This window comes from Nicotiana tabacum, chromosome 1 (assembly GCF_000715075.1).
Source record: "Nicotiana tabacum cultivar K326 chromosome 1, ASM71507v2, whole genome shotgun sequence".
Lineage (NCBI taxonomy): Eukaryota > Viridiplantae > Streptophyta > Magnoliopsida > Solanales > Solanaceae > Nicotiana > Nicotiana tabacum.
This window is the reverse complement of record NC_134080.1, coordinates 189,760,326-189,776,093: the sequence shown is the minus strand read 5'-3', so window position 1 is coordinate 189,776,093 and position 15,768 is coordinate 189,760,326.

Genomic DNA, 15,768 nt, shown 5'->3' with positions numbered 1-15,768 from the left:
CTGGATTTAACATTGAACCAAAATCAGACACATACAGGATCATTGCCAATATTGACAATGCCCTGAAACTTTAATGTTCAGACAACATATATACAACACTTATTGACAGATTCATATAAACCAGGATGATTTAACTGATGATTATCTACAATATCTGTCAACAAACAGTACATAATGATAGAAAACAGGTTGTTTAAATCAGTATTATTATGAATGAAAATTCATAATATAACTAATCGACGAACTAAATCGAGTCGATTACACACATTGTAACTAAGCACAATCAATCAGAAACAATTCACATTTAAAATTAGGTAGACGGGTAGGAGACAGTATGATAATAACAGATGGAAAAATTATACAGACTAAAACAAACACAAAAATACATGTATAATACACAAAAATAAATAGAAAAAATACCTATGAATCTTCAATTTTATTCCGACTCGAACTCAACTTGGATTTCGGATTTTTGTTTGAAATCAAACTGACCTTAGTCGAAGTATTTTCCACTGAAAATACTTCGACTAAGGTCGATTAAACCTCAATCTTCATCATAATCTGAACCGAATCCGGAAGTTTGGTATTTTTAGGGTTCTTAAAAACTCGATTTGGGATTTAACCATTTCTGGTCAGATTCGAGAAGAACCAAAGATATTCTAGGCACGAGGGAGGCCAAGAGGGTAACTGGTGTGAGTTTGAAACAGATCTGGGTAAATTTTTGTTTGGTCCGAATCTTCAAAAGAAGATTCGAGAAGTTCCGAACGGATTCGAACCAAACAACCAACAGATCCATATTCATGGTGACTAGGGGAAGCCATGGTGTTAATTTGGGGCTGATTGGTTTAGATCAAGTTTTCAGGCCAACCTTCAATTTAAGATTCGAAGAGTTGTGGCCTGATTCGAAGGAAACTAAGGTTAGATTCGTGTAGGGGAGGTTCAGGAGATCCTAGGGTATTAAGTTGGTGACCGGCGGCGTTGATGCCGCCGGGTTTCAGGCGAAGGGGAATAGGGGCGGCTAGGGTTAGGGGTCTGTTTGGAACGATGATGAACAGGAGCGGAGAGGGGGGGTGTTCAGTTAGGGGCTGGGTAGAGGTTTGGGATTTATATAGGGGTGGGGTGGACTGGTATCGTCCGTTGGATCAAGTAGAATGGATGGATGAGATCTACTCACTTAACCAAACGGTGTCGTTTGGTTTAGGTTAGGGGGACGGGTTGAACCGGGTATCGGATCGGGTAAGGGTCTTGGGTTAGGGTGATGAGATCTTGGCCGTTGGTTGGATTTAATCCAACGGCCCTTGATAAGGGGTAACCAAACGACGTCGTTTGATTCTGTTTTGAATTGGACCGGACATGGTCATTTGGATTGGGCCTGATTTTGTTTAGAAAATTTGGCCCAGATCCGTTTTTGCCCATTTAATACCACTCTTTTTAATCCCAATTTAATTCTTCAATTATTAAAAAAAAAATTAACTCCCTAAAAATATTAATCAACTTTTAACAATTTAACACATAGACAAAAATATTAATCACATAGTAAAACATTAAAATTAGAACAAACGCATATTTTTGTAATTTTATTTAAATTTACTCTTAAATGCATAATTAAATCCTATATGCATGCAACAGGTATTTTATTTTATTTTTTGATTTATTTTGACAAAATAAACATTTACGGATATAACACAAACATTTAACACCACGCAAATTCAAAAATTACACAGTAAAAGAAATTTATTTTATTTTTTGATTTATTTTTGGAGTAGTTTTCGTTAAAGCAAAAATCACGTGCTCACAGGGACCATTTGTAAGCTCATACAATAACAAGTACATACTTATAGCGGTGGACTATGTCTCGAAATAGGTAGAAGCCATGGCACTTCCAACAAATGATGCGAAGGCAGTTATTGGTTTCCTGAGAAAGAACATCTTCACCCGATTTGTCACTCCAAGAGCTATCATCAGTGATGGGGGTACCCACTTCTGCAATTGTGCCTTTGCAAAGTTATTGGAGAAATATGGTGTTCGCCATAAAGTTGCCACTCCGTATCACCCACAAATGAGTGGGCAAGTCGAGATGTCGAACAGAGAAATCAAGAGTTTTTTGACCAAAACTGTAAATGCTACTCGGACTGATTGGGCGAGAAAATTGGATGATGCACTATGGGCTTACTGCACTGCATTCAAAACTACGATTGGTATGTCATCGTATAAATTGGTGTTTGGAAAGGCATGTCACTTGCTCGGGGAGTTAGAGCTTAAGGCCTTTTGGGTGTTGTGATAATTAAATCTGGACGTGGAGGCTACTAGAACTAGTAGAGTCATAGAATTGCATGAACTCAATGAGTTTATGTACCATGCTTTTGAGAGTATAAGGTTATACAAGGAAAGAATAAAGTTGGTGCAGGACAACTGGAGACAGGGTATTATTATTCAATTCGAGATTGAGGTTGTTTCCAGGCAAACTAAAGTCAAGGCGGTCAGGACCATTTCATGTGGTAGAGCTTCACCCCACTGGAGCCGTAGAGATTGCTGCAGAAAATGACTATTGCATGTTCATAGTCAATGGGCGCAACTTAAAATATTATTTGGGCATGGATAAAGCGAAAGTAGTGTCGGTGAATCATTTGCTCGAGCCACCAATGTTGAGCAAGCCTTAAGTGCGATGACCTGCATCGTGTCACGACGTTAAATCAGGCGCTTCATGGGAGGCAACCCATTGTAATGTTGTATTCATCGTGCCGCGACATTAAATCAAACGCTTCTTGGGGAAAACCAATTCTTCTTTTTGTGTTTTTCTTTATTTTTCATGTTTGATTTTGAATTATGGAAGTATTGACGGTGTATCAATGTTATAGGGATGAAATTGTGCGGGTTGGAATGACTCGGGTGAAGAAATCAATTTTAAGAGGGGCTAAAAATAGCTCAAGTTGAAAAGCTGGAAAAAAAGATTGAAAAAAAAAATTAAATGTGAGCAACTGCACATTGACCACGCATTTTCAGAATACTCTACCACACTTGCGCGGCCGCGCACTAACTGCACACCGACCGCGCATTAGGCGATGTTTATAGGGGTATTTAATTAGTTATTTTGTTTTGTTTTTTCCCTTCTTTGTTTTTCCTTTTTTTTTAAAAACACCTCCCCCCCTCCCCACTAACCTAAAACTCCCGATTCCCCCCATATCTTAAACTAAAATCCCAAACCCCCTCTCTTATTCTATACCAAGAATCAAACTCCCTTCCCCAAACTCCCCCAAGTTCAAAAATCTAACCCTACCCCCTTTTCATCATCTCTTCTCTTCAATAACTTCCCCCATCTATTACATCTTCTCTCCTAACTTCCCACATCTTCTCTCCAACCTCATTTCTCACAAGTTCCCTCAGGTAAGTGTCATTGTTTTTTTATTTATTTTCCCCATCTTAATTTAATTTAGGTTTTTTACTTTTTCTTGATTTGTAGTAGATTTCGTTGCTTTGTCTAGTTACACTTGTTTGTATGTCGGAGTAGTAGTCGAATTTCATCATGATGGGTTAGGTTCGACATTAGTATATATGTGGTTGAATTGGGGTTATAAAATTGTTGTTTGGGAGTTCGGGTAAACTGTGCACATCATGTGTTTGTATAAATGCCACAATGAGTTTGAGAATGTAATTTTGTGACCAAGTGTGCTGGTGAAGTCTGAGTAATCGCTCTTGGTTCACATTTAGTGCCTTTTGCTGATAGTGGTATTTGTTTCAGGTAGTATGACGCCATCCAAGAAATGAAGAACCACATGTGCCTCCTCTAGTGGTCATACTAGATCATCCCAGCCACGAGCTTCGGCTAATGTTCGGCAGTATGATAGTACCAAGTTCGTATCCAGCGCGGCTCAGGAACGTTTTGGTCATAAGGCCTCTAAGAAGCCAATACCGGATAAGGGAATTGATATGGGGTCTCTCCAAAATGATTGTCCCAATATGTATCGTGAATTGGTCCATCATGGGCTGGGATATGGTTTGAAGAACCTGATGAAGCCAATTTAATGATTGTTTGGGAGTTTTATGTGAACTGCCCGAAACATGTGAACCATGTCTGCACGGTGCAAAAGAAAAGATTGAACGCATCCATAGAGGCCATTCGGAGGGCTTACCGGTTGCCAGTGTTTGGGGAAGATCCTGACGCGGAGGACTACTATGACACTTATGACAGAGTACTAACCTCATGGAGTATGTTCTTTCGAACAGTATGCCTGCCCAACAAGGAAGTAGTATAGATTACGCCGAGGTGGAAGTTTCATTCGGCATCGCTTACCTTTAAAGGGAAGTGTTGGCTTTATATCATCAATAGCCGCCTGCTTCCCTCTTCCAATACCACTGAGGTGAGTGGTTCCCAAGCTGCACTGATATGGTGTTTTATCAATGGCCATGATTTTGATGTGGCTAAGGTTATCCATGACGAAATATTCATTCGTTGTCCGGAGCAAAGGTATGGGATCTTCTTTCCCTCCTTAATCACTAGATTATGTCATACGACATGTGTACCGGAAAACAGGGACTTGGATGGGAAAGTAAAAAAAGATCAGAAGTTCCGGGCTGATAAAGTGGTAATTGGGAAGGATACTATTGCACCTGTTGAGGCAAGTAGCGATGAGTCTGATGCTCTAGACGAGGGTACTGAAAGGTAAGCTGAGATTGTGGCTGCTTCACCCCCGTACGAGCAGGTTGTTGAAGAAACCTCAGTTGTCAGATGGGACACGAGAATGACGGCCTTAGAGCAGGAAATGGCAGGGATGCATACTTCTGTCATGGACTTGGGCGCTCGAGTGGATGCCCTTGCTACCCAAAATTCCAAATCTAAGAGGAAGGTCATGGCTTGGTTGCGTGCGCTTGGCAAGGCTTGCCACCTCGACCCCTGCACTGTCTCCGACCAGGATTGACTCTATATGGGAAGTTTCCTTTACCTTACATCTTTCTTTGTATGACATGGGGACATGCCACCATTTAAAGTGTGGGGTGGGGGATATGTTTTATATATATAGTAATGTAAATTAGTTTTAGTTCTTTGGTTAGTCTGAGTAGTAAAAACAGAGAAAAGAATGTGAAAAACTCAAATTTTCGACTTGTCCCGACGATGGATATCACTCGACGGGTTTCTTGAGGGACTAAGTCAAAAGAAAAAAAAGATTTTCTTTTGTTGGTAGTGTATCAATTCCCCCTTGGTTTTTCTTTGGTTCGCGGTTCTTTTCCAAGGGTTTCGTTTGAATCGAGAGTAATTAGTTTTATTTGTTTTAGAAGTATGAACCCTTGGGCTATGGGCTGAAATGAAAACAAGGTCTCTTAACTTCGTTATGCCTTGATAATAGGGAGTGTTTTAGTGTGATGCTTAGGCTCAGTTTTTTACTCTTGTATAAGTGCCTTAAATTTTATGTTCTTAACTTTGCTCAACTGCTTTGAATAGAGTGTCTTGATGAACCAATCTTGAGTGAGTCATGTGCCATGTGAGTGTGAGGTTTGTTGTATTTTGTGCATTGCAATTGATATCTAGAATTTGCCCTGTGTGTTTGCAAAGCAAAAAAGTAATTTTGTTCAGTCTTGAAAGTGATATAGGCGTTTCTTTGTTGAGCCCGTGATATGCTTTTACCACCTTATTGTTATATATCGTAGTTAACCCCTTTGATCCTGTAATCCTGTTTCTTTGGCAACCACATTACGAGCCTTACCCGTTTGTTTGAATTAACCATCTATTTGAATATTTTCACCTCTTATGAGCACTTGAATTGTTATGAACTTTGTAAAAGTTAAAGTGTGGGGTGGTTGGTTTGGCTTTTGAGTGGAACTAATGAAATAAAGAGAAAGGTGCATTGTTCTAAAGAGTAAGAGCCACTTGAATTGAAAAAGAAAGAAAGAAAAAAATAGTTGTATTTCTATTGTGACTCTTGATGAAAAGACGCTTAAATAATTGGAAGTTAATGTATATTGATTGAAGGTGGAGTATGGTTTGACATAAGTGTGGGTTTCAACTGCTAAAGTGTATGTATTAAAGTGCTTAGGGAGGTGTAGTCACTTTTATATCTAAATGAATCCTACCCGTCCCGCAGCCTACATTACAACCAATTAAGGGTCCTACTTGATCCTTGACTGAATGAACTCAATTAGTAGAGTAATACATTACGGGAAAACCTATGGTGCATCTCTTGTGGCACATGAATGTCGTTTATGAGAGTGAGTGAATTATTTCTATCTTGAATTCCTAATTGTTCTTAAATTGTATTGTGTGTGGAACTTCTCTCTTTTGTTGTGTGATGGTACTTGATTCATGAAGGAAAGTTGATTCTTGACCTCTGTGTTAGAGTAAGTGAGTAAGTTGTGAATAATGCATAGTGCTTGTGAGTCAATTCTTGAGGTGAAGATGTTACACTACTGTACTTAGTATATTGAAATATTCTTGGTGTGATGAGTTAGGAAAGTCGCTTAGTGAGGTGGTATCTGTATAAAGTGTGGTTTGATTTCTCGAGGACGAGCAATGGTTTAAGCGTGGGGTATTGATGGTAGGCTATAACTATGTATTTTGGGCCACTATTTACACTCTAAATTGTTGCACTTTATTGATGTTTGAGCGTTAAATGATAGTAATTGCTCTGATTGAGTATTTATGCTTTGCAGGAGCAATTCCGAGATACAATGAGGTTAAGGAGTGTTTTGAGCTAATATGGAGCGTTGAAGGCTAAGTAAAAGTTTATGGAGTAAATTTGGAGTTCGTTAGAGGATCGAAGGAGGTTAGCGCACTTAAGAAGAAGAAGAAGAAGAGTGCAGAAAATTGCCCAGGTGCACGGCCACGCACTGGGCCACGCAAGTCAGGCAAAACTAGCCAAAGTGCGCGGCCAGATATGCGGTCACCTGCCCAGGTGCGTAGCCCCGCATGTCCTTCCGAGGAAAATAATTCCAGGACTAAAATTTTAATTCCAGAGGCGACTTTCCTTGACCTATATGAAGCCTAGCTCGCCTAAAATGAGGGTATTCTGGTTTTGAGAAGAATTTTGAAGGCAATAACACACAAGGAGCAAGACGGAAGATTCGGAAACGAGTTCTTATCTTTCTTCCTCTACTTTTTATCATTGATGATGAATTCTTATGTTGTGATTGTGGAAACAATTATGAGTAGCTAAACTCCTAGTCTAGGATTTTGATGGAACCTATTGGAGGATGATTTTCCTGTTACATTAATATTGATTTGCCGTAGTATTTTATCTATTTGTTCAACTATAATATTATTATTCTTGATTGAAGGTCTCTCAATCGACTGTGCCTATTTAGTGTGTATTAATCGGGAGAGAGTGCATATTTAGGTAGTTGTTGAATAAAATCACTCCCAATGTGTATGAGAGATCAATACGTAGGGTTTAAATGTGGGATTAGGGATAACGAAACCTTGGTGTGATCCGAGTGAGCCATACTTAATGCCAGCTAGCGTAATTCAGGAGAATATGTCTAGTAAATTGTGGTAGTTAATAAGAAGAGAATTACAACACTCAGAGCGCTCATGATCGATAGAGAAGACTTAAGAAAATGTATAGAAAACATAGCGGAAAGGATTCCGACAATAGGGGAAATCATAACCTTAGGGCATTCCAATTCTTGTCTATAACCTGTTCGTAGTTAGTTATTAATTATTGCATTCTCATTATGTGATATTTAATTAGTAAACATCAAATTTGTTACTTAAATATTTCTGAAAAATGATTGTGTGAATTTGTGCGAGTCTAGTAGATGTGTTTGATAGGTTAATTCCATGTGAGATTCGACTCTGGACTTATTAATCGGAATATATTTGCAACGACCACTAAGTTCTTTTTTACAAGGCATAGTTGGGTGTGATCAATAAGTACTCGACACCTCACATATACGTTGTACCCACACATTTAAACACGTAGTAGATAGGCAAACAAGTCCTAATCCCTCAAGTCAAGGTTAACCCGATGCTTACCTCACTCTGCAATCAACTCATAGCTCTACTAGGGCCTTTTCTCTAGAATTCGCCTCCAAACCACTCGTATCTAATCACAATCGATAAGATAATGTCAAATTATGCTAAGGGAATCAATTATAGTACATAAAATAAGCATTTTTACACTTTTTCCCAAAAAGTCAAAAAAGTTAACCCTGGGTTGGCTTGGTCAAAACCCAAGATTCAAACCAAAACCCATTCACCCCCAAGCCCGATTATGTAATTAGTTTCGAAATTTGTTCCCAAATTGAGCTCTTAATCCCAAATTTACAAAAAAATCCTAATTCTTCCTAAATCCCTAGTTTTCTACCATGGAAGAACAAATATTAAGGCTATAAATTAATGGGTGATGTTAGAAAAGGAAGAAAATGAGTTAGAATATACTAACCTAAGAATTGGTGGTAACTTTTCTCTTCAGAATCGCCTCTAGGCCGAGCCCTAATGGAAAGATTATGAAAAATAGGTGAAATCCCGATTTTGAAATGTTTTAAGGTTTGCACGGCCTTCTATGAATTCGCGAAGGGCCTGACATGATCACGAAGCACATCGGCCAAAATGGCCTTCACGTTAGCGAGAAGTGCTCCATGTTCACTATGGTTCTTGCTCCCTAACCATCGCGTTCGCGACCCATTGTCCGCGTTCGCGTAGCACTCCAGCCCAGTCCACCGCTATGCCCACAATACATCGTGTTCGCAGAGGAACAATCACGTTCGTAGAGGAACAGTAATGTCATGAAAAGTGAGCTCCCCTCCACTTCGTGTTTGTGACCAGGACCCCGCATTCACGAAGAAAAATTTCCTCCCCTGTGCCAAACTACCCTTCGTGATATGTAACAACCCGGTTGGTCGTTTCATGAGTTACCGCTCTGTTTCCCCATGTATGCTTCTTATTGCCTTGTTCAGCTGTATTTTGTATTGCCGGGTTGGTTGGCTCGGGTTTGGAGAGGTTTTGGTAAGGTTTGAGACACTTAGTCTCTTTTGAGGAAGCTTAAGTTGGAAAAGTCAACCGAATGTTGACTTATGTGTTAAAGGGCTTGGATGTGAGTTTCGATGGTTCAGATAGCTTCAGAAGGTGATTTGGGACTTAGGAGCGTGATCGGAATGTATTTTGGAGGTCTGGAGTAGATTTAGGCTTGAATTGACGAAATTAAAATTTTGGCTTTTTCCGATTGATAGGTGAGATTTTTGATATAGGGGTCGGAATAGAATTCTGGAAGTTGCAGTAGGTTTATTGTGTCATTTGGGATGTGTGTCCAAAATTTCAGGTCATTCGGACATGGTTTGGTAGACTTTGTGATCGAAAGTGGAATTTAGAAGATTTTAGAATTTTTAGGCTTGAATCCGATGCAAATTTGGTGTTTTGATGTTGTTTGAATGATGTTATGTGATATGTTGGTATATTTGGTTGAGGTCCCGAGGGCCTCGGGTGAGTTTCGAGTGGTTAAACGGATCATTTCAAGTTATAGAAAATTGCAGAAAACTATTGTGTGTGTTGCAGAACAATTGGCCTTCGTGTTCGCGAGTGGGGCCTCGCGTTCGCAAAGGTTTAGCATGTGAGTCTGAAGATTTGGCATTCACATTCGCGAGGGAGGTCCCAAGTTCGCGAAAGGCTGGGGTCATTGAGCTACGCGTTCGCGAGAGGGGAGTCGCGTTCGCGATGAGTTGTGGAGCTGAGCCTTTGCGTTCGCGAGAGGGGAGACATGTTTGCAAAGAAGGAAAATGTGGTCAACTTCAGGTTGTGCTTTGCGAATGCGAGGCTTTGACCGCATTCACGAAAAAGGATTTGAATACCTGGGCAGAATGTTTAAAAGGCCCATTCCCGCGATTTTAGGTCTATGTTCCTCCATTTTTGGGCGATTTTGAAGCTTTTTGAAGGGGATTGAAGAGGGAATCAAGAGGGAACACTTGGAGGTAAGCTTTATGGACTTAATACTCAATCCTAATGTGATTCCTACCTAATTAATTATGGAAATTGTTGAATTTAAGTCTAAATATTGAAGAACTAGGGCATGTAATTAGAGACCTAAAATTAGGGATTTGAGGGATCATTTGGGGTTGGATTTTGGTGATTTTGATATGAATGAACTCGGGGGGTGATAAGTAATCTATTAATGTAATTTTTATCAGAATCCGAGACGTGGGCCCGGGGGTCGAGTTTGGCCAATTTCGGGATTTGTGTTGTAATTTGATTTTTTTCGAGTAGGCTTTGTTCCCTTAGCATAGTTTGATGGTTTTGCACTGATTCTGGTTAAATTTTGAGCATACGGAGGCCGATTCGAGAGGCAAAGGCATCGCGAGCTAGAGTTTATACCGGATAGAGGTGAGTAATGATTTTAAATGTTGTCCTGAGGGTATGAAACCCTGGATTTCGCATCATTGTGTTATATTGAGGTGACACACACACTGGATGATGAGTGTGGGGTCATGCACCATTGGGGATTGTGACTTAGTCCATCCCAAATGATTGTTTTACCGCGTATTTGATTGAAAATTATTTTCTATCATCCTGTCTTGAGTTGAATGTCATATTTGGGCCTCGTGCCAACTGTTTGGACCCTTAGGGGATTTTTACTGCTATTTCCTCACTATTTTGATTTTTATATATGTACTCAGTCATGTTATATTATACTGTTTCCATAACTCAGCCATGTTTACTCTGTTTTAACACTTTAAAGGATATTTTGGGTTGAACATCATATTTTAGTGTGCCCGAGTGACTTTTAGAAATTTCTAACTAAGTAGGGTCGAGGGCCTATATTGTGAGGTTATTATGTGATCGGGATGCACGCCGCAGCAGTGTTGTACTGATTATGATTATGAGGCAGACGGCCTAATTTGTACGCCACAAGGTGGCTCGATATGAGGCCGAGAGCCTATTCAATTATGCCACGAGATGACTTGATATTGCGCTTGGGCCTTATGGGGCCCCTCCCGGAGTCTGTACACCCCCAGTGCATGGTACCCAGTGTGATATGTGATATAGCCCGAGGGGCTGGTGTTGTTCCATGTTATTGCCCGAGGAGCTGATTCTGTTGACATTATGCCCTAGGGGCGGATTTTTATGTGTTTATCTTTTCTAGTTGCTTTTCATTTACTTGTTTAACAGTTAAAAGGGTGTTTTAAAGAAGCTTATACTGAACTAAGGTGTTTTTATAAGATTTCACTGTTTTATTGCCTTTTTATTGGTTTTACACTACCTTTTTATAGCATGTTGTTGTATTTTACGTGATTTCTTATCGCTCAGTCTTCATTTTTTGTTATTACTCATTGAGTTGGAGTACTTACTTTACTCCCTACACCCTGTGTGCAGATTCAAGAGCTTTAGGTCCCACTATTGAGGGTTGATTGCTCCCAGCAGGCCATTCGGAGTCTTCTAGGTAGCTGCTCGGCATTCGTAGCCCAGTGTTTCTCCTTCCTATCTTACTTTCTGTTCTAGTTCTATAATAGACTATATAAACTCTTTAAAACTCTTAGACACCTGTTTAGATGCTTATGACTGGTGATACCCTGATGTCGGGCTATGTTGATTTCCGCAAAATGTACTAGTTCACTTTTATTTTGGGATTATTCGCATGTTAATGATTTAAATTGTGTTATTTTAATTATTTAAAATAAATTTGGTGTCGTGTCAGCTGGCCTTGTCTTCACGAGAGGCGTCATCACGACCGGGCCTGGGTTTAGGGTCGTGACAAGTTGGTATCAGGGCCTAGGTTACATATATCTCACGAGTCATGAGCAGGTTTAGCAGAGTCTCGCGGATCGGTATGGAGACATCTGTATTTATCCTCGAGAGGCTGTAGAACCTTTAGGAAAAACTTCATATTCTTGAAATTCTTGTCGTGTGAATCTGTTGATCCGAGTACTAAACTTCTATTATTGTATTCTCTCACAGATGGTGAGGACGCGCGCTACCGGTCAAGATGGACGACCACCAGTACCACTAGCTGTGGCCACTAGAGGCCGAGGACACGGTCGTGGTCGCGGTAGGGGCAGGGGTGTGTCCCGCACAACAGCTAGGGCAGCACCTGCAGATCCACCAGCCACCCCAGTTCAGGATCAGGTCCCAGTTGTGGACGCTCCAGTAGCACTAGCTCAGGCACCAGCTGTGTCCATTATGATTCCGGGTCTTCAGGAGGCCTTGGCTCAGATTCTATCAGTATGCACTGGCCTAGCTCAGGCGGTCCCAGTTACTATAGCCGCAGCTACTTCTCAGGTTGGAGGAGGCACTCAAACTCCCACCGCTCGCACACCTGAGTAGGTCGTGCAGGGACTTCAGACACCGGGGGAACATCCAGCCCAGTCGGTTGCAGCTGCTCAGGACTATGTAGCTCCTACCATGCCAGAGGACGAGCAGCATAGATTGGAGAGGTTTGGTAGACTTCAGAATCCGACTTTCAGTGGTGCAGAGGGCGAGGATGCCCAGGGTTTCTTTGACAAGTGTTAGATGATTCTTCGCACAATGGGTATTCTGGAGACCAGCGGGGTCGCTTTCACTACTTTTCAATTTTCTAGAGCTGCTTTCACTTGGTGGGAGGCTTATGAGAGGCGTAGGCCTGTTGGTGCAGCACCCCTTACCTGACAGCAGTTCTCCGTTCTCTTTTTGGAGAAATATGTGCCATAGTCTCGCAGAGAGGAGTTGCGCAGGCAGTTCGATTGGTTGTATCAGGGAGAGATGACTGTGATGCAATATGAGATGAGGTTCTCAGAGTTAGCTCATCATGCTATTTGGCTGTTTCCGACAGATAGAGAGAGGATTAAGAGGTTTGTTGATGGCCTCACATATCAGCTTCGTATTCTCATGACCAGAGAGAGGGTGTCTGGTGCTACTTTTGAGGAGGTTGTAGACATTGCTCGTGAGATTGAGTCAGTTCGTCGCCAGGAGCGAGATGAAAGGAAGGCCAAGAGGCCTCGGGGATCTGGTAGTTATGGAGGTGCTCCTTCGAGACGTCAGTTTCAGCACGGCAGAGGCCGTCCATTCAGGAATGCTCAGCCAGCTCGCCCAGGCTATCGTGGGGCGTCATCGGATCATGGTTCTCACGGTTCTCATCAGGGCCAGTCATGACTTAGTGCCTTCCCATCTCAAAGTTCGTCCCGTGCTCCATCAGTTCAAGGCTCTTCTATGCTAGGTGCATCTGCTAGTCATTCTGGTGCTAGAGGTTCCCTTCAGTCCCCGACTCTAGCACTCGATAGTTGCTATGAGTGTGGAGATATGGGTTATATATGAAGCTAGTGTCCTCGTCGCCATGCGGGTTCATCTCAGTAGAGGAGTCAGCCATCGGTTTCAGCGTCGGTTACTTTACCACCACCCACCCACCTAGCTAGGGGGAGGTTAGTCAGCTAGTGGTCTCCCTAGAGGGAGAGGTTGATCAGGCGGCAGTCAGGCCCGTTTCTATGCACTTCCAGCTAGACCCGATGCTATTTATTTAGACGTCGTGATCATAGGTATTGTCTTAGTCTGCCACAGAGATGTCTCTGTATTATTTGATCCCGGTTCCACTTATTCTTATGTGTCATCATACTTTACTCATTATTTGGATACGCCTCGTGAGTATCTTGTTTCACCTATTCATGTATCTACTCCGGTGGGCGATACTATTATTGTAGACCATGTGTACCGGTCGTGTGTGGTGACTATTGGGGGTCTGGGGACCCGAGTTGATCTGTTGTTGTTATGTATGGTAGACTTCGATGTTATATTGGGCATGGATTGGCTATCTTCGTGTCGCACTATTTTGGACTGTCATGCTAAGATAGTGACATTGGCTATGCCGGGTGTGCCACGGATTGAGTGGCGAGGTTCAACTAATTATGTTCCCAATAGGGTAATTTCATTCTTGAAGGCCCAGCGTATGGTTAGGAAGGGTTGTCTTTCATATTTAGACTTTGTAAGGGATGTCGGTGCAGAGACTCCCAGTATTGATTCTGTTCTAGTTATGAGGGATTTTCCCGATGTGTTTCCTAGAGACCTGTCGGCATGCCACCGGATAGGGATATTAATTTTGGTATTGATCTGGAGCTGGGAACTCAGCCCATCTCTATTCCATTGTATTGTATGGCACCAACGAAGTTGAAGGAGTTAAAGGAGCAGCTTTAGGAACTCCTTGATAAGGGGTTCATTCGGCCTAGTATGTTGTCTTGGGGTGCGCCGGTTCTATTTGTAAAGAACAAGGATGGCACTATGAGGATGTGCATTGATTATAGGCAGTTGAACAAAGTAACAGTTAAGAATAAGTATCCTTTGCCTCGCATTGATGATTTATTCGACCAGCTTCAGGGAGCGATAGTGTTCTCCAAGATTGATCTCTGTTTAGGTTATCACCAGTTGACGATCAGGGACTCGAATATTCTTAAGATGGCTTTCAGAACCCGATATGGTCATTATGAGTTCTTGGTGATGTCTTTTGGGGTGACCAATGCCCCAGCAACGTTCATGCATTTGATGAATATCGTGTTCCGGCCTTATCTCGACTTGTTTGTCATAGTCTTGATTGATGATATTCTGGTATACTCGCGTAGTCAAGAGGAGCACGCGGAGCATTTGAGAGTTGTGTTGCAGAGATTGAGGGAGGAGAAGCTTTATGCAAAGTTCTCCAAGTGTAAGTTTTGGCTCAGTTCACTGGCTTTCTTGGGGCACGTGGTGTCTAGCGAGGGTATTCAGGTTGATCCAAAGAAGATAGAGGCGGTTCAAAGTTGGCCCAGACTGTCCTCAGCCAAAGAGATTCGCAACTTTCTTAGTTTGGCGGGTTATTATCGACGGTTTGTTCAGGGATTCTCATCTATTGCATCGCCCTTGACCAAGTTTACTCAAAATGGTGCTCTTTTCATATGGTCAGATGATGTGAGAAGAGCTTTCAGAAGCTCAAGACTGCCTTGACCACAGCTCCAGTGTTAGTTTTGCCATCAGCTTCAGTTTTATATTCCGTGTATTGTAATGCTTCGAGAGGTGGTATTGGGTTTGTATTGATGCAGGAGGGTAGAGTTATTACTTATGCTTCTCGTCAGTTGAAGCCCCATGAGAAGAACTACCCTGTTCATGATTTGGAGTTGGCTGCCATTGTTCATGCGTTGAAGATTTGGAGGCATTATTTATATGGTGTGTCTTGTGAGGTGTTTACTGATCATCGTAGCCTCCAGCACTTGTTCAAGCAGAAGGATCTCAATTTGAGATAGCGGAGATGGTTGGAGTTGCTAAAGGATTATGATATTACTATTTTGCACCATCTAGGGAAGGCCAATGTGGTGGCTGATGCTTTGAGCCGGAAGGCGGTGAGTATGGGGAGTTTGGCATATATTCCAGTTAGGGAGAGACCTATTGTAGTTGATGTTTAGGCCTTGGCCAATTGGTTCGTGAGGTTAGATATTTCAGAGCCTAGTCGGGTATTTACTTGTGTGATTTCTCGGTCTTCCTTATATGATCGCATCAGAGAGCGCTAGTATGATGATCCTCATTTGTTTGTCCTTAAGGACAGAGTTCAGCACGATGATGCCAGAGATGTGACTATTGGTGATGATGGGGTGCTGAGGATGCAGGGTCGGATATGTGTGCCCAATATAGATGGGCTTTGGGAGTTAATTCTGGAGGAGGCCCATAGCTCGCGGTATTCCATTCATCCAGGTGCCGCGAAGATGTATCAGGATCTGAGACAGCATTATTGGTGGATGAGAGTGAAGAAGGACATTGTGGGATTTGTAGCTCGGTGTCTCAATTGTCAGCAGGTGAAATATGAGCATCAGAGACCGGGTGGCTTGCTTCAGCAGATGGATATTCCAGAGTGGAAGTGGGAG